Source organism: Tachypleus tridentatus, chromosome 13 (assembly GCF_004210375.1).
Source record: "Tachypleus tridentatus isolate NWPU-2018 chromosome 13, ASM421037v1, whole genome shotgun sequence".
In the NCBI taxonomy this organism is placed as follows: Eukaryota; Metazoa; Arthropoda; class Merostomata; order Xiphosura; family Limulidae; genus Tachypleus; species Tachypleus tridentatus.
The window spans coordinates 101,431,535-101,444,885 of NC_134837.1; the positions used below are offsets into that span (position 1 = coordinate 101,431,535).

Here is a 13,351-nt window from a genome sequence, read left to right on the forward strand (position 1 = left end):
AGTCTTGTCTATGTCAGTGCCCTTGTACAGTCAGAGCTTCCACAGTTTGAAATCATCTCACGGTTAAAAAAAAAAAAACCTGAAAAAGACACTTTAAAAATTCATACGAAACATTAAGATCATTTACCACAATGTAAGGAACAGCTGAAAAAAACACCCAAAAAACTAGACGTCAGATAATTCTTTTCGATGTAGGAAAGGACGTTATGACTAAAGAAACAACGCCTGAGCAGCACAGATTATAGTCAACATAATGGTAACGTATTCTTTATTTGTAATAGTAACCTTGTACTATCACACGTGTTGCTGCCAATAACGCTGATAGGGAAGACTATAATCATGGGGGAACTTACTTTTGACCCTCACTAATCAAATTTTGGTTTAGGTTCAAGGTGGTTCTTCACAAACCTAGTATTTACCAAGTCTCGCAGTAAGCACGAAGTGTAACCGCTTGGTCGTCTTCCTCTACTCTGTCAGTGGCTAGCCTGTCGGGTTTGATTACAAGGTTGGGCCTGACTTTGTACCTTTATCTCCTTTCTTCGCTTGCCCAGGACATATTGGAGCTCCAGGCTACCGATTACTTTCGTTCGTAATTTCTTTTGTTGTTGTTGCTATATATATGACGCCTATGTGAAACAGGATAATTATCTGTGAGGATAATAGTACAATTTTTTTTATTATAATTATTCGTAATTAAACAAATTGTAATTTTTCAACACGTGGTAAAACCATCTGTAATTATAAACAATAGGATTATTACGTTAGCTTTTAACATCGGTATATGTGTGTATGTAAATGTAATTTCTATTAATTAAAGATTTACATTATTGATTATTATAACAGTAATCAATCCTAACGTAAGGAATTGAAGTCACAACACTTCTATATTGAAAAAAATGTAACAAAACTTGCTTCTAGATTTGTACAGCTTTTATTTTTTTTCCTTCGTGACAATCTCCTGACCATTCGATGTGCAAATAGCGCTATGAAGAATATTTGTGATGATGTATGTGTCATAGAGACTTCTGTTAAATGATATTTATACTAAGAGATTGTTAAATAATGTAGAGCCAAATATGTTAAAGAAAGCATTCTTCTATCTTCTCCATGGAAGGTGAAAAGCTCGCGCTGAAGAGTTTTTAGGACAGTGAAAGCTGATGTTTCCCAATATAATCTGAAACAATACTGTCGTCTGCACTTTGGTTACGGAAGAGAGCCCTCCGACTCATAATGACATTAAGATGAAACTGGGCACATCTCCTGGCAGTATGGATAAGATAATAAACAAGAAAATGAAATTTAAAAAGTCTTATGATGCATCTTTACAAGTTTCAGCCACACCTCGAATTCAGCAGTTTCTTTGTTTTTTTTCTATGAAAAAGTTACACAAAGAACTTTAATCACAGCAGTCCAACTACAGCCGCCACATATTTGTCGTGTTCCAGTGAACTTTTAGAGCTTCGGTTTATCTAAACGCGATTTTACATGCTGGCGTTTACGTGATGTACTGGTTCTGTGAAAGTATGCCAGAATGTGTGGTCTAGGATTGACGTCACAGGAAACAGCACGTAGTTACATCCATCAGACTAACAAGTCGACTGAGGAAGTAGTAGTTCCGAAAGAGTCAAGAGATCTGAAATGTTATTCCTATAAATTGGATCTAACCCTTAGTGTACATTTAAGAAACAACAACACAATAATTAGAAAGATCACCACTTGCTAGCAAAACCAATATCATCCATTCGTCCACCTTATTCAATAAGATCCTCAGATAATAGTAAGTTAAATTAGAAAATGTTATTCAAGGTAAGGAAGCAAAAAAACAAAAGGCAATTGGAGCATATAAATAAAAGTTCATAGTGGAAGACAATAGAGACTCTTTGTGAAGAAGGTTTAATGGAACATCCTATACTATGAAAGTTTAATACGTAGGACCATAAGTTTGACATATTTAAAAATCGTAATGGAGAAAAAATTTGTATCTGTCTTCTCGTCTGTTAGGGTTGTATCGTGTTGTCTTTATTCAAAGTATGGTCAGGTTGGTCATACATAATAAATAAGATATGCAGACCAAAAGTTCTTGTTCTGCGACACATTTTAACCTTTGATCTCTGTAAAGTATTAAGTTAGGTAAGAATCCTAAATCTGCTTTGTAAAGGCTTTCGAAGCTATAGTTGTGCAAAGTCCCATCTATATTGGTTGAATTATAAAGGAATGTTAAGCCTATAGCTCTAACTTTTCAATTATTTTTATCCGCGGCATAGCGGCTCAAAGAACAGCTCTGAGTTGTTTAAGTACAAACTTTTAACTCGTAGCTGCTTCGTCTCTTAACCATTTTGAGATCTAATTACAGTTTTGGATTCAGGAGTTAAACCCTTTCGTTTGGTGTATTTGGTCAAGCCTAAGGTCTCATAGATCAATTTATTCTAATTCTACCTAAAATAGTTTTAATATTAGAGTAGGTTGGTATAGCTCCTAAAGAGAAATAAAATCGAATCTAGTATACGTGTACATCTTGTTTGGTATTGCTGGCGCTCTAAAAATATAGCAAATAGAAAACAGGGTGGGGGACTGTCTCATAGTTTAATTTACTCTAGTCCTGCCTAAAAGAACCGCGGCTATTGAGGATTTTCTCTTGTTTGTTTTTGACCATTATGAAATTTAAAAAAGGGGTATAAATCCCAAATCTAGCTGTTTGTAATTTGGCATTGTAAGGGAAGGCAGCTATTCATCATAACCCACCGCCAACCTTTGGGTTAATTTTTTTATCAACTAGTAGTGGGATGGGATGTCACATTATAATACCCCCACGACTGAAAGGGCGAAAATGTTTGGTGGGACGTGTACTTTAATAGAACTCTCACCTAAGATATGGTTGAGTTCTCTTTCATCTAATAACAGCGTGTCTCGTGTAGCATAATCCTCCACAAAATGCTCTAAGATATTAGATTATAATCAATTTGTTGACGAGTACAATTTGCAATTGATTCCTATTGACAAGGGAATGCAGTGCGCGGTAAATACGATTCAACATGCAACCCAAAAATACGTGAAAAGTTTCTTCTGCCATTTTTACCAACTGATCAAGGTCATGTGCGTATCAGCCCTGCGCTATACAGTCGAAGCCAACATGTATCTTATCAAAATAAAAAAAAATTACAACAATATGTCTAGGTTATGTTATGTGTCTTGACCAATGTCATGCTTTCTCAACTAATTCAAAATTATAATTAAAGTTGTTTTAGCTGCGTAAGGATGAAAGACATTGTGAACAACGGTGATTAGTTTGACGAAAAACCAAAAGTTCATGTGCACACATACATGTGTACATAAACTAGAATAGCAATTCCAGCGTAATAAATATATATATTTTTTCTATTTTATTCTGAACTGATGAAGGCACTTTTACACTTTCCTTTTCAGTTTATTCTAGAAATTAATAAATAACTTCGCATAGTTTTTAAGCTGCGAAATAACAACCTTAAAACATATTTGACCCTGAAATACAAATAGAACCAGACAGGAACGAAAGAATGTTGTTCTTTGTTTGTCTCTCTCTCTCTGTTTATATACATGTAATGTGACTGACTATATTTAGTGGGCTTCCAATAATATGCCCCATCATAACAAAAGTATTGTTTTTGTTTATGCACTGTTATGATTATGTTTTTATTTCTTATCCATTTTATATTGTCATTTATATCGGTCTTGCGAATTTATATATCGCATCAATAGCTGCCACTTCTTTTGTTGTTGTTTGTTTCCCTGGTTTCATCTGTTTGATGTACACGCTATATAAAAATGCTATAGATGGTCAAAGCTTTGCGGATCATATAATATAAAGGAAGACGGTTTGTTTTCTTTTTCGACAAGTATAATAAAAAAACCGAACAGGAACAAATGTTGAGTTAAAAAAGCCGACAGAAATCCTAATGTAAAAGTGGAAGCGAGAGATGGAGAAGCTTGGTAATAAAGAAGAAGAAATAACTGATAACAGGTCACAGGTCAAAGATTAGTGCAAGCCAGAGATTCATGCAGAATACAAAATTAAGGACAGTAAGAAAGAAACTATAAAACAGCTGAAAGGAATTTTCAAACATAAAAGAAAATAAAGGTACTACTAAGACAGACGTGGAGAAGCAAAAACAGAAGTTAAGACTACAGATGAGGGATTAAAGTCAACAATTAGAGATTCGTTACGCTATTGAAAAGATGGTTTTGAATTTCTCGCAAAACTACATGAGGGCTACTAGTCTCTAATTTAGCAGTGAAAGACTAGAAGGATGACAGTTATCACACCTACCGCCAACTCTTGGACTGCTCTTTTACCAATGAATAGTGGGATTGAGCGTCGTAGTATAAAACTTCCACGTCTCAAAAGGGCGAGCATGTTTGGTGTGACCGTGGTATCAACCCGCAACCTTCAGATTGCGAGTCGAGTTCCCTAACCACAAGTAGATAGGCAGACACAAACACGCAAGTACTAAAATTAAATACACATTAACAAGAAAAGTGTGATAACAGTATATCATTACAAAAAATTTGCTAAAAATCTGCCAGTAGACACAGGTTTTATCTACCCAACTGATTTTTAGGCCTACGTTAGAACTTAACTGGGCCCGGCATGGCCAGGTGGTTAAGGCACTCGACACGTAATCTGAGGATCGCGGGTTCGAGCCCCGGTCGCATTAAACATGTTCACCCATTCAGCCGTGGGGGCGTTATAATGTGACGTTCAGTTCCAGTATTCGTTGGTAAAAGAGTAGCCCAAGAGTTGGCGGTGGGTGGTGATGACTAGCTGCCTTCCCTCTAGTCTTACACTGCTAAATTAGGGACGGCTAGCACAGATAGCCCTTGAGTAGCTTTGTGCGAAATTCAAAAAGAAAAGAGAGAAAGAAACAAGAACTTAACTGTTACCTTGTGTTGTTCTAATATACAAACTTAATATCGTTAACACGATCTGATTATTATTCATTAATTATTTACCCTCGTTTTGAGGTGTTCTGATCAATTCGGTGTTTCACTTCTTTTTCAAAACGATGATTTAATGTTTATCGTTCTTTCTTGCTGTGTAAAATAAAGTTTCTTTTAGATGTATTCAGAAATCAACATAATTTCCATTATCTGTTTTATAACAAAATGCCAGTTCCACGTACAAATATTGTTAGTAGTGTGTCATACCTCCTGAAAGTACTTTAATTTACCACTTGTTCGGCTGAAGAAGAATTATTTAAAACCAGCATAGCTGGTTAACTCTGGCGGCAATCGATGTTGTACTTTGACAGCGCTGTGACAAGCCATCGGTAATTTTCAGTGTAACTCATCTAGTCCTTTGAGTACGAGTACAAATCTACCGTATTTCATGAAGTATGTGTAATCATAAAAACTGAAAATCTACCTCTGTTTAATAGAATTAAAAATAAAATTACGTATTTCGTAAAGGTGAAATCGTTCTTGGGATGTTTTAAAATTCAGAACTTTCGAACGGGAACGAAAAATAAAACAGGAAAATTATGTTCAGTGATGCCCATGTGGAACATAACAGCACGATATAACTGCGCTATTTCAGTTATTTACTTATTTTCATATCGAATGAAAGTGTCGCGTTAGTAAAAATGACTAATTCATGTTGAAATATATTTGTTTAAAAAAAGGAAGGCAAAACCCATATATCCTTTTCCTTATCAGCGATTGAGAGATCAAAAGCAAAACCTCTATCGATTGTTAAGTCGATAGTACTTTAGAATAAGTGCTCTCAACACAAAATTTCATTACTGTCACACTATTCATTAGTATATGATGAAATTCTCATTTTTTTATCTTAAAATTATTGGAAGGAGAAAATACTTTTATAAGTGTCATAAACTTAAATAAAACGTGTTTTTTATTTTTTGTTGTTGAATTTTGTTCAAAACTACTCGAGAGTTATCTGTGCCCCTTACTCAGAAATGATACACTAGACGGAAAGTAGCTAGTCAACATCATTCACTATTAACTGTTGGGTTACTTAATTCACCAACGAAAAGTGGAATTGGCCATCACCATATAACCACCCCACGGTTAAAATGATGAGCATATTTGGTGAAGAAAACATAAAATTGAAACGCGAAATGTTTCTTCAGCCGGCTTTAGTTTTTACCAAAACATTTTTCATAAGGCTGTAAAAATGTTCAATTTATCGTGATTGGAATTATGGTATAGAAGTAATGTCACTTAGTATAGCACTGAGAGTTTAAATACTGGATGTCTAGATTAATCATGTTTGGCTGATGAGGTACAAAATATGGCGCAATCATTAATTTGGTTACTGCGTTTTTCTTCGCGCAAAACTTCCTGTGCAGTTGGTTGCTAGGCTACAAAGTTCATCTCGCTTCCGTGTTTATGCAGGGCGCGTGAATAAGCAGCAAACATCTTTCACGCAAGGGGGTATCATTACATCCTGAGCATTATATAGAAGTTAAAAAACGAAACCTTTAATTTCACATCATTCTGTTTCGGAGTAAATCTGATGAGTCGGTGATGCGTGTGCATGTCGTAGTTTCACCGTCAAATTAATTTTCACCTTGAATTCGTCAATTTTAGATGTCATTAATTTTAAAGCGAGGCAGTGGTTGCGTTTACGAGTTTCCTTTGTCGGTGCTAAGTTTTTTTTCTACTTTACACTATATTTTGTGACTTCCGTTTCATTCCCAGAAAATGACTATTTTCTTGTACGTCTTAAGAAAGCGCTAAATTTAGTTATATGAAAGTTTGATTAATTTTCTGATCCAATGTTACGCTTCTGTTACCACGCTTCCATCCCTTATTTTGATTACATCCGTCGATTCAGGTTTTTTTGGTAATACAGATACATTTATCCAAGCATCTACAACTGTGTTAATGCAGTATTAAAGACCGTTCTTTCCATGGCTGGAAGGATTGTGTTATAAGAATTAATTGACACCGATTTCCGAGATAATATAATAATAATATATATGCGAGTTCCTACCGTGCTAAAATATAAACCATTCTAAGAACTTCGTAGAATGGAAGTTTGTGCGTGTTTTTAAAATAAAGATGTTTTGTCAGCAGTCTTCAGTTAACATAATATACTCACGAGTGTGTTTTTTTACAATGTGAGAAATACCGAGTTCGTTATTGCATTGCTTTAGGGGCCCGGCATGGCCAGGTGGATAAGGTACTCGACTCGAAATCTGAGGGTCGCGAGTTCGAATTCATGTTACACCAAACATACTCGCCCTTTCAGCCGTGGGGACGTTATAATGTTGCGGTCAGGCCCACTATTCGTTGGTAAAAAAGTAGCCCAAGAGTTGGCGGTGGGTGGTGATGAGTAGCTGCCTTCCCTCTCGTCTTATACTACTAAATCAGGGATTGCTAGCGCAGATATCCCTCGTGTAACCTTGCGCGAAATTCTGAAACAAACAAACAAGCATTGCTTTAGGACAAGTCACTAGTAAACTTATCGTGGATAAGTGCTATAAATCACTATCATGAACACAGTGTAAGATGAAAGGTTGATTAAATAAACAGTTTTTGTTCGGAGCTCAAGTCTTTTCTTTTTCTTCTTCTTATAACTGCATTAATTCACCTACTACCATTGTCTCTGTTGACGTTAGAACCGCACACTTTTAAAACTTCAAAAATTACCAACTTTCCATTTATAATTACACGAAGGACGGGACGGATAAACATCAGTTGCATAATTTAGATTTGCATACATATTTAACAAACTCATTAAAACATGAAACGATTCAGTAAACTGTTTTCTTAATAAGGTGAGTATTAAGTTTGCATTTTTAGTTTGTTTTAAAACTCCGGTGTCAATTTCTACTTTGTTGTAAGAAAGTTGTAGTTACCAAAAATTTCTATTTTGTATACGTTTCTCTGCTCCCTTTCTCTCCGATTAAATTAAAATATAATGTGTAATTAATGTATGTGTATGACCATAAAAAAGAAGTATATTCCACAATGTAGAAGCTGTGGTGACATAAATTGTGGAAAGTGGAATTCAGAAAGTATGAACATTCGGTCAATTTTTTTCAATACATAGAAAGATATGTTCGTATGATTCTATGCCAAGCCACCTTTATCTTTGTTGCTGACAGATTTTTTGGTTTTTTTTTTGTTATTGATCTAAATGACTCAATTTCAGAGACTTTCGTCTGCCATTATTTTCACTGTAAACCTTATCATGAGAGAACTTTGTCATATTAGTTGACCACAGACGTGTTTCGGTGGTGGTTCTTTATAATGTTGTTGTTTTCTTATTTCGCGCAAAGTTACACGAGGGCTGTCTGCGCTAGCCGTCCTTAATTAAGCGTTGTAAGATTAGAGGGTACGTAGTCATCATCACCTACCGCCAACTGTTGGGCTGCTCTTTTTACCAAGGAATAGTGGGATTGATCGTAACTTTATAATGCTCCACGGCTGAAAGGGTGAGCATGTTTGGTGTGACGGCCATTGGAACCCTTGATCATCAGATTAACAAGCAAGCGCTCTAACCACCTGTCCATGCTGAGCCTGTTCTTTATCATTAAGAATGTATCCAAGTTTTTGAAGATTAGTGTTTTAATTTTATTTGTTTTTTCGAAGAACTAAGATGGACGTCAGTATATTCGAATAGATTAATGGTCCCCTAATTGTGATTTACTGTTGGCTTAAGGCACTTTTCGAAAATACACGCTATTTAATTTTAGTTCCTGAATATTGGCGTGTTTCTGTTATTTTTGGCACTTTCTTCAGCATGTGGAGTGAAAAATAACGTTTTGGTCATTAATTTTGATATATACCTTAATAGAAACTCGTCTGTCGGTTGTTTATTAAATGTGGTACACATTTGAAACATACAGCGAACGTGTTTTAAAGATGCCAAAACGTAATAGGGTTTTACGGCACAGAGATTATTGTTTGAAGAATGAAATGGAGTTCTTTCATAACGAAGGTAACTGTCAGGAAATATATTTAAAATGTACTGTAATTCTGTTTTTTAATGTTGTTGGAAATGATTTTGTTGTTGTGTAAAAAGTCAGTAATGGGTACTATACAAACATAGTTTACACTTCTAATAAAGCTTTTAAAATGATTTTGCTATTTAAAGAATAGAAGTAGATTATCGGTAACGTATCGTACGATTCGTTTAAAGTAATTTGAATTTTCGTATAAGTTTTATACAGTTGGTTCTCCAGTTTCGTCTAAATTAAATAATAACATTTCTTATAAGATTCGTCCATGAAACCTGGTGAATACATCCAATCAGCATTACTCAACGATTATGTATAAGAACTTTTTAAATAAAAGTTTATTAAAACAGGTATTCACTTTATTGCACATCGCCACCTTGTGGCTCAAAAGTAAGGGATACGGACAATGTCTCACCCAATTATTATTTTTTATTTCTCTTTACTTTTTAATACTTTTTTGAAGACATCTTGAAAGTTTTCTTGCAATTTTAGGTTTTGTTTCTTTTCAAAGTGAGAAAATGTCAGGAAAATTACTTTAAAAAAAGTGTTTGTTTCCAAGTGAGAATCTAATTAAGTAGGTAATTTGGTAATTATAGCTTGTATTGTTCAAGATGATAAATTACACATTATTGCAAAACATTCGTCACTTTGTAGCATAAAATTGGCGTCTCATTGGAAAGAAATGGTTCTATTTCAACAAAACAATTCTAAAACATTTTTTCAGTCGATTACAATACACTAAAATATTTAAAAAATATTGGAAAATACAAAAAACATGCGAAAAAAACACTTGTCTAAATACAAAGCAACAAATATAACGATTCAATGTATATAAAGCAAAACTTAGAGCAATTGCCTACAATTGAAACGTTGTTCAAAAAAACTTCTTAAATATTTATAAAAATAAGAGATATTTTGGTGGTTCACTTCATTAGATTACCACATTTAAGTCTTATAGCTATAACGTTCACAAAGTATGCATCTTGGTTTTATCAAAATAATGCCAAATATTTGTGGTGTGTATGTGTTTCCCTATAGCAAAGCCACATCGGGCTATCTGTTGAGTCCAACGAGAGGAATCGAACCCCTGATTTTACCGTTTTAAATCCGTAGACTTACCGCTGTACCATCGGGGGACATTATACGTTGGAATGCAACATCAAAAGTTAGTTTGTTTTCAAGCGAGAGTCAGTGATCATGTAATATTTTGTTCCGGTGAGACATTATCATGGATCCCAAAAGTAAGTCTAAGGGCTTATAAGGCTAAAATCGGATTACGTTTACCCGTGGTATGCATAGTACAAATAATCCATTATGTACCTTTGCTTTTAATAACAACAAACAACAATAACGTATCTCTATTGTTGAAACTAAATAATACAAGTGCGTATCTGTTTATGTTATAAATAGTTCGCTTAATGTTACAATTTTATTTTAAAAACACTTTCCAAAAATTATTTTAGTTTCTCGCAAAATCTGTTTCACATTCACATTCATTAGTTCTCATTCAGCGGTTAAAGACTTGGATTATCAAAAACGTCTGTACCATTAAAACTCACTGACTGTTTAGGAAGACGTAATGGAAGTATTAAAATGATAATATCAGAAAGGTAATATTAATATTTAATACTACTTATCATAAGCACGGTAGTTCTTATAATAGGAATTGAGCAAATACACAATGCATCCAATACAAACTGTCAGTCTTCGGTGATAAACAAACAACACATATAAAAATACAAGTCATAGAACCACTTGAGAAAGTCAGATACAGAAATTCATAAAACCGTTAATATTGTTGAACTCTTCAGCAGTGTAATAAACACTTTCCCTTGTTATAAGTGCACAAAGTAGAACAACAGCACAGTTACTGCTCTAATGGATTAGTTAATTAAATTAGCTAATTTATCAACCTTTGGTATATGCACACAACCACAACGTATACTGTATCACCCAAATGGCATTGCACATCCACAGTGATAATATCAACGCGAATGAATGATACATAAGATATGTCACATTGCATGAAAACATTGGTAAAAATATTTTAAAAATGGAAGGGTTGGAATGGGTGTTCTAAAAAGTGAGGAAACAAGGTAGGAATGGACATGGTATAATAAAACTTCCTCTCTACAACCTGTGGCTCATGCCTATTTCGTTTTCCTGTGTTCCTGATACTATACAACTTCTGGATACACACAAAAGTGTGTCAATGATTCTTCTACCTTCATATACATAGTAGCGAATCCATGACGTTGATACACAGAAATCTCTTGGAATTTTTGATATTTGTATTTTAATCCACCTATATAGCTAATATACGAAATCTGTTGCCAACTCACGCCATTGCGTAAGGACGGACAAGTAATGAAGACAAGTTTACAGTACATGTATTGCCTTCAACAATTCGGCTCACAGAAACCTTTAGTCATTGTATGATAAGTATAACTAAGTCTGATAAGTTTAGCCCAAGTGGTTTATTATATACAGAATATATATGTAAAAAAAAGATAAACTAAGTCTGTGCGGGAGAGGTGGACACGTGCAGAGAAAGTTTTATTACTCCAACATGTCCAATTATACTTTTTTTTTTTTCACTTTTTAGTGCACCCATTCCTACACTTTGTAATCAGGGGTTCGATTCCCCTCGATGGGCTGAGCAGATAGCCCTTTGTGGCTTTGCTATAAGAAAAACACACCCATCCTACACTTTGAATTGTTTAAATATTGTTTTTATGTTTAATGTTGGTAATTCAGCTTAGCCCCAGATTTATCAATAGGCAGTGATATGGCTTTTCTGAATTTTTATACACAAATTTTGCTTGTGGGTCTATAACTGTTTCTTACTGGGATCCTACTGATGTGTAAATCACACAGAAATAAAATAGAAATACCACCAATATTGCAGTGAATCCCACTGCCTTATGTATTTTTCTTAGAAAACGAGTGATTTAATCCTTTTATTTTTCTTCAGTTGTAACAGAATAAACATAGAACTATTGAATATCGTGTGACATACATGTGGACCACAGATGCATCAGTAGTCACTGGCACATGGAACTCCTTGCTTCGAATCTCCGGTTGGTGTCTCGTAAAATTAGAAAAAAAAATCATGATCGATATCATATTGAAACATTGAAAATTCTCGCGTCCGTAAGTCTTAGCCGCGCAAACCTTTAAGCACTTAGCGATCCTTCTGATGGACTTCATTAATAATGTACGGTATTAAAATACATCGGAAATTTGAAGGTTCAAAGTTGATGTACCTAAGAAATCGATAGGTTTGGTTATTGATAATTCACTATTATATTGGGAGCTGTTTTTACTGGCATGTGCTATCATGATGTGATGTGTAGGCTCGGCATGGCCAAGCGTGTTAAGGCGTGCGACTCGTAACTTGAGGGTCGCGGGTTCGCATCCCCATCGCGCCAAACATGCTCGCCCTCCCAGCCGTGGGGGCGTTATAATGTGACGGTCAATTCCACTCTTCGTTGGTAAAAGAGTAGCCCAAGAGTGGGCGGTGGGTGGTGATGACTAGCTGCCTTCCCTCTAGTCTTACACTGCTAAATTAGGAACGGCTATCACAGATAGCCCTCGAGTAGCTTTGTGCGAATTTCAAAAACAAACAATGTGATGTGTACCTATACTTTAGTTGTTTGTCGTACGTAAAATATTTCATACCGAGATTTTACAAAAAAAAGAAAACTTAGCCCCTAGTTAAATCAACTTTTCAATTAACTGTATGTTTTATACTCCTAGTGTGTTACACCTTACATAATGAAACATCACTTTAAAACAAAGTAAATCGATAAAAAAAGGTTTACGTGCTTGTAAGTGACATCTTCGTTATTGAATAAAAATATTAAGCGCAAATTTATGTATAACAGAATGAAAAACTATTAAACCGTAATGATGGGATAGAAACTAATAATACATAGCGTTTATTGAAGTGTAGAAGCTGTTTTTTTATACACAAACTCAACGTTTTAACATACCAGTTACACGTAAAACATTACTGAAAATAAATAAATATTTTTAATGTGTATACGAATGCAATTATTTACATTACAGTCTGTATAATTGAAATAGATGTTTGTGCTACAGTACTTGCTATTTAATATACTTGTATATATTAATTAAATACACGAATTTTTATTTATATCAACTTTATACCAATGTATGTACGTATTTGGACTCCTACGGTAATAAATATTTTTTAGGTACCGTTCTTATGCTTGTTTAAATATGTTGAATTTTCATGTTTGTTTGGGATAATGAATTATACCAATAATATAGATAAGTAAAACAGATCACTTACTAAGCTCAAGAAATGTTTTGTAAAGAAGCATTTGCGTGGCAACTGAGGTCTGTAGTTACATAACAGAGATGGT

The 13,351-nt window shown here is 34.6% G+C and overlaps 1 protein-coding gene across 2 annotated transcripts in view; it reads left to right on the forward strand.

Annotated features, from left to right (window-relative positions):
- The window catches only part of LOC143236800 (plexin-B-like), a 240,581-nt gene that overhangs the window by 119,789 nt on the left and 107,441 nt on the right, over positions 1-13,351 (forward strand). Inside the window, exon 1 of one of the 2 annotated variants that reach the window (XM_076475371.1) lies at positions 436-585. The exons of the other annotated variant lie outside the window; for it this stretch is intronic. The gene's annotated coding sequence lies outside the window, so the exon portion shown is untranslated. Of the gene's footprint in view, positions 1-435; positions 586-13,351 lie in introns of those variants that run through there. 2 annotated transcript variants of the gene reach the window in all.